We start from the raw sequence: 12,052 nt of genomic DNA on the forward strand, positions 1-12,052 counted from the left end.
CGAGACTAAATTCCAGCTATCACAAATATTAAAGTCATATTACAATTATCAATTAGTCCTACCCAAATTCATTAACTCATGAATAATTCACTAATGCTTATCAGAGACCTCCTATTTCTTATTTCTACTGCCAATTTAATATTTTATATAGTTTAGTCCCTAATGTAAAAAGTTATAAATTAACTTTACAATTCAGTCCTTTTTTCACATCTAAACTTAAAATCTATCAATTTAACACCTAAACTTCAAGAAATCAACAATGGCAACTTTCTAAAACTTTAACAGTTTTACAAATTGGTACATGGGTAAGCTAAATCAAGCTCCCATGACCTCAAAAACATAAAAATTACAAGAAAATGACTTGATTGTAACATCTAATTAGTGACCAAAACTTTGAAAACCCTTGGAACCTTTTGTTTTTCTCTTCATGGTTGTAGGTGGAAGATGACAGAAAGTTTCTCTTTCATTCCACCAAATTGTCTTATTTATAATAGGATTAATTTGTAATTTAGTTTAATTACTTATGTTTTAACTAATTTAACCGTAATTAACTTAGGTTAGTGACTAAATAATCTTACCGTTCACTATTTTTCATTTAAATATGATTTAATTGCTATTTTGGATCTTTGGTTAATTACAATGTCAGTCCTCAAGTCATTTCTTAATTAAAAATCTATAGTGATTGGACTTTAGAATTTAGTCACTAAACCTTAATTAACACAATTTCGACTAAATTACTTATCCAAAATTCATTCACTTATATAATAACTTTGTAAGTATTTAATAATATTTACGGGATTGGTTACGGAAATGGATCTCAAACCGTCTTTTTTGACACCACTAGAAACCGGATCGTTACAATTATAAAAATTATTGAAACTCAACAAACAGTCGTTCTACTTTGGAAAACAAGGTTAGGAATCTCATCGTGGTTAAAATGTTATGTTTCAGAAGAAAGACCCAAGTTCCCTAAACAAACAACCTATAGAAGAGTATGAAGCCATGAAAAGAGGGAAAAATGGTGCAACTCATATGAAAGTGAATTGAAACCAAGCTTACTCCATCCATATAATCCGAGCCATACTCCATCCATACGATTGAATTTAGAATGTGTATTCTTACACTTCATTCCAGTAACCTTATTCAACCAGTTTATCACAACCTCTCATAGTTGCTTAACACCTCATCAAGTTCTCACAATAAATCAAGCTTACAACTTTCTTATCATTGGTCAAGAGTTTGTTAGCCATGTAATACTTATTATTCTTCTTTCCAATTCTCAATTTTTATTGCTCTTTCATTACTTTTAGTTTCTGCTTTTTCTATTCTATTTTACGTTTTCTTTTTATTATCTCTGGTAGTAATTACTATGTTAACTCAGTCAGAAATTTAAACACCGAATTTATTAAAGTTATATATTTCAATAGACCGAATTTAAGTGCTATTCATCTAACTTAGAAGGTGTATTCCTACACTCCATTTTCATAACCTTGCTCAACAAGTTTATCACAATCTCTCATTATATGTCCAACACTTCTCAAATGAATAAATTTGATTATTTGAATTGCTATTGTCTGTATTTTTAAACACTAATCTCTTACAAATAAAATAAATATTAAAATGCTAAATCCTTCAAATATTTTGAACACCTTAATTTCATAAACAATTGTTCCATCTTAATTTTAAGGGGAAAAAGAAGAGCAAAGTAATTAACTAGAAATTGTAGGGTTTTACCCAAAGGGAACCCTTCCAGAAATTCTCAAAGGCCAGGGCAGAACCCAGGCCTAAGAGGGGTTTGGAAATAGTTTTCAACCAGCAATAGACGCGCCTCGGTTAAAACCTCACTAGCTGCGTCATTGCCCCAAGCGCAAAGATGGCTTGACAGACCTTTTTAGCTTCATTTTATAGCAGGTGCAAGATTGTCTGAGTTATTGTCCAGCACATGTGGATATAATAGCCTAATTTTGTATATTTTGTTGTATCCTTGTTTAGCTTCTAGTGTAGTTTTTTTTTTTGTTTAACTTCACAAGAAATTAAATGAATAAATGTGTAATTAAAACTTTTACCTATTAAATATAATATATAAAATACGATACATATGATTTTTTTTACTTGTCTCTATTCAAGTCAGCCACTTTTAGTGGTTGAATTATTTTGAAGTTTCAATTTTCTAAATAATTATAAGTAAAGTAAAATGCTAAACATATTTGAGTAAAATTAAATTTAAATATAAATATAATAATACTTTATCATCAATTAAAAATATATCGAATATGGAGGTCATTGCTGATGCAAATGAGTTGAGGTGGATTTTGAGCGCCATGTTTAGTACTTCAAATTGTAAAAGAAAATGTTTTAAGAAATTGAAATTTAAAGCCTGGCATTAAATTTTTTTTTACTACTTTTTTTGCTCGGCCATCAAAATGATTATATTAAAAAAAACAACCACTGAAACAGTGGGATACAAGATAAAACAACATAAAAAATAACCAACCAAAAGGATACACCAAAATAAAACCAGAAACACCAGTAAACCATATAAAACAGCCACATAAAACAGCTCTAAAGTCAACTAGAGAAAAATCACCACCACACGAGCACGATCAAAACTCGGCATTAGCCATGCTGTTGGCGTTGCGGAACAACACCATAAGACACCATGACACATTCACAAGAATGCCACCATAAAGACACTCGTTGCCTTCAAGTCTTCCTCTGAGATTAGTCAAGCATTTATCCAACTCCAATACCTCCGAGTTTAGAACCCTAAGTTCACTCAATTGATGAAGATCCTCCATCAGCTTCACAAAGACAACAGCCTTAGTGTACAGTTCCAAACTCCATCTCGATTACGTGGTATTTAATTGAAGAACACGGCACCATGTGTGTGAAGCCATGTAAATGTTATATACAAATAGTAAGCATTGTTCTATTATCGTAAAACAGTGAAATTTTAAAATCAAATAGCTTCTAGGTTCAATTTAAATGATTAGAACGTAGAACTGAAAAGCCAATTAAATGATTGAACGGCAATTCTATGCGCCAACTACAAATTGAAACAACAATTCTTCAATGAACTTCAGAAATTAAATTAGATACCATCCATTACTTCAAACAATTAACTAATCCAGGAGGGCAAACAGCAACTAAGTAATGCAGATGAAATAATGAGAAATTATAGCCCTATGGTTTGGACTAAACCTCAAGTACATTAACCCTTAAAATAGTGTCTTTAAACAGCTTTACACCTCAATTATTAATACAATCCGAACAAGAAGCTACCGTCTATTGGTTCCAAAGGTTAAAACTACAATCGGAGGGGTGTGCCAGAACGATGCAGCAGTGCAAAACAAAGACGACACTCGAGAACCCCAATAGCAAGCTATTGTTAATGAGCTCTCCCCCTAAAAATATTGATTTAATATCATGCGGATCAATGATCCACGTATCAGATATTAAACTGATAAGAACAGATACTACACTTGATCTTAGCCAAAAGGCCGAGAAAGGTATGAGCTTAAACTCATCTTGATATTTCTTTTATAATGCGTCTCTGCCTTACCCTTGGCTTGCGCTCTCTATATGGGATTTCGACTATGTCAGAAGGAACTTTTAGTTTGCTATGGACAAAACTAGTATAATTTTTCCTGCACAGCACATTGCATGTTGGTGAATTTGCACATGTAAATTTTTGGATATTATACACTAGTCCTCTTATTGCAGCTTGATATAGGTCAAAAGATGAAGAAGCAATCAGTCTTTCCAACTATGCAATATTGGTAGGTAAGCCATTAAATACTAAAGAAGAATTCGCAAACTGTAAGGTTTACATTACATGGAAGTTTCTGTTTGTATACTTTTGCAAAGGTTTCTATCTTTACCAGTTGCATTGTGTTTATTTATGGCTTACCAATCCATCGCGAGTGCAGGTCTAATCTACATGCTTCTCCAGCTTATGATCAGTATAGGCTGCAATAAGTGAACTATAGTTATATTATCCAACATTTTCCGTGCAAATCACCAGCATCCATGTGGGGGTGCAGAAAAATTATATACATCTGTCCATAGCAACAAATGTTCAGACCTACTCCAAGACCATATCGAGAGCACAAGCAAAGGGTGAGGCGAAGGTACATTATAAAAATAAATCTAGACATTTATTGATCCTTTTCTCGACCTTTTGGCTAAGATCAAGAGTAGTATCTGTTTCTATCAGTTTAATATCTGATACGTCCCCATTGCGTTCGCGTAGGATATAATTATTTTTTCCATATGGGTAAACAGCTTCAAAAGCTGTTATTATATGCTCTCTCCTTATGCAACACCTTTAGGTTTTGTTTGTCATGTGGTAGGGATGTAGGTCCAAGTTGTTGGCTTAGATTGTGTTCGGGCATAAGGGTTTAAGATATTTCTAACTTTCAATGCTTATAAGCACTAATGAACATTTTTCAATCTCGATTTCTATTTATAAAATTTTATTTTAATCAATTAGCATTTTTCTTCATTTTATAAAATCTATTAAATACTTTTCGATATTAATATTAGTCCTTTAAAGTGCCGGTAAATATAAAATCCATCGTTTCCATATTTAATACACCCCAATTTATGTGGTATTTTCATCTTATCTAATTAAATGTATTGTTCTTGCATGATTTTTGAAAGATTAAAATATCTCTTTAATCATATCTATATATATATATAAATCTGTCATATCTAATCTCTATTTCAAAGGGGTTGAAAGCCTATCTAAATCTATTTAGTGTAAGTCATATGATTCATAGTATAAAGTACATAATTGAATAGATTAATTGATCAAGATTTATTCCATTAGCAACAAATTTTGTTGAAGTAGAGTTGGTATAATAGAAAATTGTATTCATATAACATGAATTGTCTGTTTTCGCTTTGAATGTCTAATTTGTACAGGAAATGTGCTCAATCTGAGAAAATAGGAGTAGATAAACAACTTTACTTCAATTCTAATTATTTTAACTAAATCTTTTAAGTAATAAATGTTAATTAGATTATAACTATTTTCATTATTTAGTTTTATCAATGGCGATAAACCTTTTATCTGGTCTAAAATAGACTCGAAAATCATAAAAAATTTAAAATCTGAAATTAATCAAATTCCAAAAGTTTATTTACCTAAATAAGGTGATAAATTAATTTTAGAAACAGACGCCTCACAAAATTATTGGGGTTGTATTTTAAAAGCTAGAACAATAAATAAAGAAGAATTAATATGTGGATATAGTTCGGGGAAATTTAAACCAAATGAAATTAATTATGTCATATATGAAAAGAATTATTAGCAATAAGAGAGGAATAAAAACACTTTCTTATATATTTAGCATCTGAAATTTTTATTATCAAAACTGATAATCAGGCAGTTAATCATTTTCTTACTAATAAAAGTGGTACCTCGAAGAATTAGATGATATAATAATTATGTAATTTTAATTTTGAAGTCTTATACGTCTAAAGGTACTAACAATATTATTGTTGATTATCTTAGCATGCCATATGGATAGAGGTAAAAACCTCTAGAAAAAGTCGATAAATGGACTACTGTTCATAAAAGGCCCAACAAGGGAAAACATTCAAATCGACAAATCCTAATCAAGGATTTGTGACAATACCTTCTCAAGTATCTTTTTATCCTAACCAAGGATTCTATATCCAATGGTAAGACAACCAGTTGGAACTCATTTATCATTTACACCACAACCGGTAAAGTCAATTCCCTTAGTCTCAAGATCCAAATTCAGCATATCAAGCTGGTTATACTGAAATTATAAAGGAGCAGAAAAATTTTGTGCATCAGAAAATTTGTTGAAACCACAACAAATTCAGGAAATAAATCTTTTTATAATTTAGACTTACCATCAGAATTATATAATTTTATTAATGATATATGGAAACCCATATTACTGAATAATAGCTAATTTCAGGAGAGCTCTTACTAAGCTTTCACAATTTCTAGTTGAAAAATAACTAAAGAATAAGAAGGTCATGATTTATTATTAAATCTATTTATATCGAGATTGGGAAGAACTAGAAATCAGTTATTTAGATATTAAGGAGATAAACAATCTTCTTGATATATGTCAGTATTTTATTAATAAAGGAACAAATAGCCCTATTATGAATAAAATGTTTAGGTTATGTTTATATAATAAGGCTAGAAAAATTTTACCAGTGGAAATATTTACAAAAATAAATGGAGCTATCTGCAAACAGCAAGTTCAATTTCAAAAAGCTTTTTCAGAATATTTTTTACAAGCCTATGTTATTACAAACGATTTAAATAAAAATTCCCTACTATAAAATTTAGACTTGATCATGAACCATTTGATATAAGTAGTATTGGGTTTTGTTAAAGAAATAAAATTCAAAATTTTTCTTTCCATTTATTAAAAGATTTTTCTGCATTTATTAAATCTATATTATTACGTATGATAAATGAAGATGATTTTTATTATTATTTTCATCTTGAAATCAGTAGTCTTAATGGTATAGCTAAAAAGAAAAATTTTATCAGCATATCAATTTGGATCATTAAAAATGATTGGAGGTCCGAACCTTTCAGTAACTAAAGAAGAAAAAGAAACTTGACAAAAATATTGACAAGTGTTATAATAATCTCAGTTATTATCATATCCAAACAAGAATAGATTTAATGACCAAAGTCCAATATTTACTTCAACAAAAACTTATAGCCTATGGACTGATGGAAGAAGAATATTGGCATATGATATTGGAAACACTCAAGATGATAGAGACGAAGAATCCGTGCAACTATTAAAAAAGATAGCTGACATGGAGATTGATGATATTTCATCACACATAATAGAAGAAATCAAAAATACGTGGGAAAATTAGAACTCACCAAGACTGTCAATAGATTCATTACAGCTAGATGAAATGGAGGAAATGAATCTAGTTAATATTCAAGAAGGATAAAAGCCAATTGGAAAAAACCAATTAAAATATCAAGGAAGCAACTTGGGAAAACGACATCCAAGTGAAAACAAAAAAGGAAGCTACATGGGAAAATTACATCCAAGAAAGCAACTTGGGAAAACGACATCTAGGTGCAGACAAAAATGGAAGCAACGTGGAAGCAACCATGTCAAATCAATGATGAGACATTATCCTTATCAGAAAAACTGTGCGAGATTCAAAGAAAATTAAATAGAGTTCAAGAATTCTCCTATAAAAGGGAGATGAAGGAAGCCTAAGAGGGCATCGAAGTTAGTTTAGAAACCTTTCCCTATTCACTTCTCATCCACCAACCTCTCTTCAGTACAATCAAATAAAGTCCTCTGAAATCTAAATCTATGATTTCCATTTAACCATCGACGATGCCCCGTATAAGAGAACTTCTTCCCAGTATATAATCACTTCAAACATGTTTACGCCACAATACAAGGACAAGCATAACGTCCTTTGGTACTCCAACCAGATAAATTGACATAAGCCGAGAAATCATTAATAGTCCACAACAAAGCTGTAAGCAAATAAAAGTTCTCCTTTCTCAAGACATCATATGTTTCAACACTCGCCCATAACTGTTTCAACTCTTCAATAAGTTGCTGCATATAAATGTCAATATCATTTTCGGGGCCTTTCTCTCCAGGGATAATCATAGATAAGATAAAAGAAGATTGATTCATGCAAATCTATGGAGGCAAGTTGTAAGGAACAAGCACTACAGGTCAAGTACTATACGAAGTACTCATGATTTTAAAAGGATTAAATCCGTCAGATGCTAGCCCAAGCCTCACATTCCGAGGATCGCTTACAAAGCTTGGAAATTTACTGTCAAATGATTTCCAAGCTAAAGAATCTGTAGGATGCCTTAATAATCCATCATTGGTTCATCGATCATGATGCCACCTTATAGACTCGGCTGTCTTTGATGACATGAAAAGCCTTTGAAGCCTTGGTATTAGTGGAACTATGAATTTAGGCAACATGTAGTCATTTGGGCAACTATGAATTTGTCGTACCAAGGCCTAAATCTTTTATCAGTTTCTTCATATCTTTGCATGAATGAGGGATCTTTGCAAACGGAAACATGTCTCTCAAAAACTCTAACAACAGTGTAAAAGAGTTTCCGGTCCACCCTCCCAAACATTTTAAGTGAAAAAGACGAATGTAAAAGGACAATTTTGAAAATTTTGATCTCTCATAAAGTTCTTCATTCATTTCATTAAGTAACTTGTAGAACTTTTCCGTTTCTCCATTTGGATCTTCATCAGGTACACTTCTTCCCGTTTCAATAAAAGCATTTCCACCAATATCACAATCATTGGATACAATAATTTCAAGTGGAAACGATTGCAAACCATGACTGTGCATATTAAATGCATCATGCAACATACCTTTCATGTCATCTTCTCTAACAGACTGATGGTAAGCATTATGAGGATAAGCCGGATTAATCGTTGAAGAGGTTCTACGAGGTGTACACTCTCCATGGAAAATCCATTTTTTATACCCCGAATAAAGCCATCAAAAATTAGATGTTCATAGACAACTTCACGAATATGCCAATTGATGTTGCTACACTTCTTACATGGGCAAAGAATCATATTCTCTTGGCTTGCATTTTGAAATGCAAAATTTAGAAAATTTGTACTCCATTTCGATAGTCGTTGCTTACCCTTGACAAATTCATCCAACTCTTATCCATTTCGTAGTTCTTGAAGTCTAAAGTTGACAATAAATTACTGTTACTTATGTGTTCTAAATTGATCTAAATCATGTCATTGTACTAAAATAGATAATACATTTCAAGTATCAAGTATTTAATGGGTGTAAACTAATTCAGGTAAGTTGTTTATTTATAAGTATAAGAGTAGGGAAAAACAATAGTGTTGCCCAAATTTATGTGATTTTTATATATTTGATCCAAAGTTTTATGTAAGTTATGATATGATATATATTTATGTATTATGTAAGTTATGTAAGTTATGATATGTATTTATGTAAGTTATGATCTAAAGTTTTTTTTTATTCTTTAAATGTTTATGTAAGTTATGATTATCATCTTTAATTTTAACTTTAGATTTTAACCCTTTAATTATACTCTTTTAATTTTTAAATTTGTGTTTTTATCACCTTTATGTTTGCTATACTTAAAAAGATAAAAATTAACAAATTAATAATTATATGTTAATAAAGTTAATATTTGTTAATTTTTCATCTATTTTGAGTTAATATTTAAATTAAATTTCCATGAACTTTTTAACTTTATACTACGCATTAAAATCGATCAATTTATTTTATGATAATATTTATGAAAAATATTAAAATAATTTTAACATTAAGATAAATATTATTTTCCTTTAAAAATTTTATTTTAATTAAATAATATTTATTTCTATGATAAATATTATATTATGTTTTATTTTTGAAATTTGAACTTTAAACTATATACTTTTAAGGATAAATAAAAAATATTATTTAAATTAATTTTCTATGAAACTTTAACTTTAAAACTAAATATAAAAATTAATGAATTTAAATTTAGAATTTAAAATAATAAATTAATAACACAATTAAAATCCAAAAGTTAGAACTCAAGTTATCATCTTCCTCTTCTAATTTGTAATTTTTTATTTAGCTATTATCATGAGATAATAATTAATTTAAAATATTTTTAAGAAAACAATTACTTTAAATTTTTAATATCCTTGAAATGAGTAACTTTATTAGAAGAAAAACTAAAATTATTTTTAAATTCGAAATATGATATTAATTTAAGTCATTTTACTTAGTAATTAATTTATCTCAAATGAGTAAACTTTTGTTCCTCAACGCGAAGAAATAATAATATATAATAGTAAATTTAGATCTTAATGTTTATATTTTTTTGTCAATTTAATCCTTATTATTTTAGCTAAACTTAAATTATAAAATAAAAATAAAATTTAACATAGTATTATATGTTACATTAACAAATAATTTAAAATTATAAAAATAAAAAATAAAATTAAAATTAAAATATAAAAAATTCATAGAAATTCAAAATATTAAAATTAAAATGCATTCATATCACCAAGTATTCATATCACCAACATTAAAATTAAACTGCCCTTAAGCCGAGTCTTAGGCTTATTCATGCTAGGTACATACGCATCCCCTCTTTTGAAGCATTAATTAAGCTGAAATTTAATAGCTCCTTATGTGATAGTGATCGAAGACTAAAGAAAACAGTAATGAAAAACAACCATTAATTTTAGTCTGTACCAGGCATTAAAAAGGATAGCACACCTTCGCAACGAACTGCAACCTGCACTGGGACAATATTATCTGCCCACTAATGCTGATAACTACGTATCTCCAAACCCAAGCTTTAAGTGTTTTCCCAAACCAAAACCCTGCAATAATACATCATGAGGTGTTAAAAGACTCATTCTCTTCCTAAGCTGGTGGACACTGTGGAAAGGGGTTTTAAAATTCAAAGAATAATACATAAAAGACTGGGATTCTCAAGAACCCTTTTATCAAGGTAGCAGTTAAAGGGATATCTCCACCAAAAGAAATTAGAAATCACCACGTAAGCTACTATATTAGCACAATGGCCACAACAAACAACACAAGGGCTTCATCCTTCACACACATATAAACACTCAATCTCCCGTGAAGTTTTTTATGGTGTATTTGGAGGAGATTCTCATGTTAGGGGAATCGATGGATTCATATACCAAACCTCTAGTTTTTTTTCCCTTTAGCTCTTCATCAATATTAAAAAGAAAGAAAGAAATAGCAAAATACAATGAAGAATCAGACAAGCTGAAGCAGGAAATCACAATAAAAATAGTTTCCACAAATCTGAGCATGCACACAAACAGACATCTCTATTCAGATGATTAAAGAAGACCCTGGGGTCAGTAAAAAGTTCCAACATTAATCAGATAAAAAAATCAGTTGCAGATCACAGGTTCTATAACTGGTTCAAGGGAAAGAAGGAACAAAAGGGATTAAAAAGAATGTCAATTTCATGGAATAACAAATTACAAAAAGAGTGAACTAATGGTATTAAAAATATTCTTCGTTTCATTCTCATTTGCTTCTTCCTTTTCCATTCGTTTTCCAACCTGTTATTGTGGATTATTGTGAGTGAATACTCCCAATATTCCAAACAAACATGCTTTATTTCTTAAGTATGAAATAAGAAAAAGTCCTATATGATAATAAAGGCATTAGACATATTCATAAGATGAGCATATTACTAACATTATACAGGTGTCCCATGCAGATTAGGTTTCCGGGGAGAACAACAGCAGCCTCCCATATCCCGCAGTTATCTTTGTTATCCACTCAATACAAAGGTAGTTTGGCGCATTTTCCCCTGTTATTCGACATCAAAGGACAAGTAGAATATAATAGTTTCAAACACAAGGAGAGGGAAAAAACCAACTTACAAGCCGGGAAAAAACATGTAACATACTAGAAAATAGAATCAAGCTTTGAGAAGCATGAACAAACAAAGTAAAAAAAATCCTTACTAATCATGCTAAACAGAAATGGGAATATAAAAAATAAATCATCCCCATGTATAGACAAATTATATACAAATACACTAAAACAGTAATAAGACCATGAAATAAAATTAGGCAAAGAATTTTACCTTTTGAAGCGGCAGCGGAGAGAAAGAGGCGAAGAATTTCCAGCCAAAAATTAGGCTCAAACAAAAAGTTAAATGATTTTGATAATTTGGAGGGAAACAAGAATTTATGTTGGCTTGTTTCTTTAATAGTTAGAGATTTCGATCAGTTAGGGGAAATTGGGGAAGAAATAAAGTGATTTGGGAAAAATAACTTAGGGATTTCAGGGAAATTTGATTTGGGGAAAAACTAAAGGAATTTCGGGGCTAACAAAATGACACCGTTTAGGTCCACTTTAATAAAAATTTGCGGCGTTTATGAAAAACGCCACTAATGTATAATCTTTGTGGCGTTTTAGTCCAAACGCCACTAAAAATGGCGCCGTTTTGTAAAATTTTAATACATATTCGCTGCATTTTTGGTCCAAACGC

General features: G+C 30.3%; 1 long non-coding RNA gene, 2 other non-coding genes and 1 pseudogene across 3 annotated transcripts; 1 reads left to right on the forward strand and 3 right to left on the reverse strand.

Annotated features, from left to right (window-relative positions):
• Positions 1-1,726: 1,726 nt before the first annotated feature.
• LOC121222658 (U4 spliceosomal RNA) lies at positions 1,727-1,875 on the reverse strand. Its single transcript, XR_005920015.1, has one exon. It is a non-coding gene; the product is annotated as a U4 spliceosomal RNA (small nuclear RNA).
• Positions 1,876-3,316: 1,441 nt separating this feature from the next.
• Positions 3,317-3,513, reverse strand: LOC121222935 (U2 spliceosomal RNA). Its single transcript, XR_005920305.1, has one exon. It is a non-coding gene; the product is annotated as a U2 spliceosomal RNA (small nuclear RNA).
• A 650-nt stretch (positions 3,514-4,163) lies between these two features.
• LOC121222969 (uncharacterized) lies at positions 4,164-4,328 on the forward strand (annotated as a pseudogene).
• A 5,706-nt stretch (positions 4,329-10,034) lies between these two features.
• On the reverse strand, positions 10,035-11,976 carry LOC121222365 (uncharacterized). Its single transcript, XR_005919599.1, has 3 exons — positions 11,645-11,976; positions 11,251-11,365; positions 10,035-10,391 (listed from the first exon to the last, which is right to left on the reverse strand). It is a non-coding gene; the product is annotated as an uncharacterized lncRNA (long non-coding RNA).
• Positions 11,977-12,052: the final 76 nt, after the last annotated feature.

This window comes from Gossypium hirsutum, chromosome D10 (genome assembly GCF_007990345.1).
Source record: "Gossypium hirsutum isolate 1008001.06 chromosome D10, Gossypium_hirsutum_v2.1, whole genome shotgun sequence".
Classification (NCBI taxonomy): domain Eukaryota; kingdom Viridiplantae; phylum Streptophyta; class Magnoliopsida; order Malvales; family Malvaceae; genus Gossypium; species Gossypium hirsutum.